We start from the raw sequence: 2,512 nt of genomic DNA, 5'->3' as shown, positions 1-2,512 counted from the left end.
CCTCCGGGCAGGAGTTGGGGGGAGGCCCCGAGGGAGCGTGGTAACTCGTGGAGAAGGCGGGAGAAAGTTCTAGTCCCAACTCCAGCCAGGGTGGCCACCTTCAAACGCTTCCCTCAGCCATCGCCACCTCCAGACAAAGCCGCCCTGTGCGCCCCTGGGGGCCGCCCATTGGAGCCCAAGGAGCCCGGGCCTGGCCAGAGTGAGGGCGCAGGGCGGGGCTGCATTTCCTGGGGGAAAGGAGAGGCCAGGAGAAGTGTCCCAAACCAACTATCTCCAAAGGAATCGCCTTCCCACCTCACTCCCGGGAAGGGGTTTCAAGCCTTCTCATGCCACAGCGTAAGTAGTCTCATTCGTCCCAAATACACCAGGGCTGGGAACAGGTTCCGCCCCGGGATAGTGCGCTCTCTCACGTTCTGGCCTTCAGCAGCTCTGGCTCTGGTCCCTGCAAAGGGTGCATGGGGCCTCCCTGGACCAGCAGCTCTTTGAGAGAAATTTCCCTGTGAGATCCAGTGCTGTCAGCTGTGATCAGTTAGCTTAATCGTGAGCAAACTAGCCAAGCAACCCCAGCTGCCTGACCCGCCTCACTGTTTGCAGACCAGGGCTCACATACCCTGTGTTTAAATATTTACAAGGAGTGTATTAAACTAACAAGTAAAATATAGGGTGTCCTCTACAGATATATACACGCACTTTGAATAATTATAAAGACAGTGTTTATTAAGATACATTTTGTTTTCAAAATTAAGCTACGAGCTGTTAAAGTGTGAATACATTTTGGGGGAACACCATGTGTATTCTATTCTCCTGCCTTGGGAAATATACCTTCATAACAACCTGTTAGGCCAGGTGTGTGTGCAGAGTCCTGGGTACCTTGGACAAGGTCTAGAAGTAGGAAGGGAACTGTAGGATCTTGAAGTACATGTCCCTTGGCCCTGGAGATTTTTCACCCCTTGGAGGGGAGAGCTAGGATGCTGCCCTCGGAAATGCAGAGCCCAGGGCAGGGCTTTTCTTGCTAGGTGGGAGCAAGGGTTCAAGGCCAGTACTACCTAAGGCCCCTACATAGTTTACCTTAGGGACCAATTCCCAGGAACCTGTTCATATGACTAGAACTTTCCTGGTAGTAGGTAAATGGCCTTCATTTAATGTACACTGTGGCATTAACTTTATTTTTAAAAAATATATTTTATTGATTTCTTACAGAGAGGAAAGGAGAGGGATAGAGAGTTAGAAACATCGATGAGAGAGAAACATGGATCAGCTGCCTCCTGCATACCCCCTACTGGGGTTGTGCCCGCGACCCAGGTACATGCCCTTGACTGGAATCGAACTTGGGACCCTTCAGTTCTCAGGCTGACGGCTTTATCCACTGAGCCAAACCGATTAGGGCGGCATTAACTTTAAATAGCACTTCATTTGATCAACAGTTTTTAGATTCAACTATGTAAACCTAACAGTGTCCTCGCTAATTGTATGTCCTGTGATAAAAATGTTCTAGGTCTGGGCTGTTCAGGATGGCGACTATGAGTGTCTGTCTAACACTGCAAACAAAGCTTGACTGAGGTAAGAAGATAACTTCTCATTTTATTTCATTTTCATGAATGTAAATTTGAATCTAAATAGCCAATGTGCCTAGTGTCTACCACGTTGAACACTGTAGGTCTGAATACTGATGGATAGAAAAAGTGGGAGACCATCACCACCATTAGGTAACTCTAAATCTATTAGTAAGTTTACCAAGCAAACTGGCACTTTTGCCTTAAGTGGCTGAAATTGGTCACATTTCTCTTGAATTTACTTAAAAAGAATTATTATTGCCTAACAAAATCATCATCATCACCTATTTTCTTTATAAAAAGAAAAGCCTCTTATTGTAGCAATATGGAGATTATAGTAGCTATGTTACTATTGTCATGGCCACAAATTCTCATATGAACTTAGCATCTGTGACTATTTCCACAAAGTTTATTTCAGCTGAAATAAGCATGCATTTCTCTTTTGAACTTTGTTTGCCAAATAATAACATCAACTTGGTACTTAGCATCATTCTACTTCATAGGTGAGAAAGTTATCTAAGCACAGAATTATCAGGAAAAGAGTTATCTCAGGTGTTACCATGACTCCAAAGAGAAATATGGAGGAAATGTTTTATTATGTGAATAATTTCAGTCATTCATGCATAGAAATCACTCACTCATACTCTCTTTGAAAATAAAAATCATTATAGATCACAACAGGTGGTATGTTTAAGCTGGAAAGGGCTTTACGAAGTGTATCTTTCAGCACTGTAGTCCTTTGAATGCACACAACGCACAATTATTATCATTCTGTGCAAACGTGGGTTCATCAGACACGGCAAGCAGTCCTTTCCACACGTACAAACTCTCAGAGGACGATACGGTCTGAAGTTTACTGTCACTTAGGCTCAGTCACACCAAACTCTTACTTTAATTAAGCCACCCAGCCCTGACAGCCTCTTGCAGGACTGGTCTATCTACTGCTGCTCCTCCCTCAC

The 2,512-nt window shown here is 44.8% G+C and overlaps 1 long non-coding RNA gene across 1 annotated transcript in view; it reads left to right on the top strand.

Moving 5' to 3' along the window:
* The first annotated feature begins 29 nt into the window (after window positions 1-29).
* Window positions 30-2,512, top strand: part of LOC107184279 — a 3,449-nt gene continuing 966 nt past the window's right edge. The window contains exons 1-2 of the long non-coding RNA XR_001515101.1: window positions 30-336; window positions 1,496-1,560. This is a non-coding gene — a long non-coding RNA (uncharacterized LOC107184279). The remainder of the gene's footprint in view (window positions 337-1,495; window positions 1,561-2,512) is intronic.

Source organism: Myotis davidii, unplaced genomic scaffold (assembly GCF_000327345.1).
Source record: "Myotis davidii unplaced genomic scaffold, ASM32734v1 scaffold743, whole genome shotgun sequence".
Taxonomy (NCBI): Eukaryota; Metazoa; Chordata; class Mammalia; order Chiroptera; family Vespertilionidae; genus Myotis; species Myotis davidii.
Note: the sequence above shows the minus strand (reverse complement) of the source record. Positions and strands in the feature narration are given on the sequence as shown.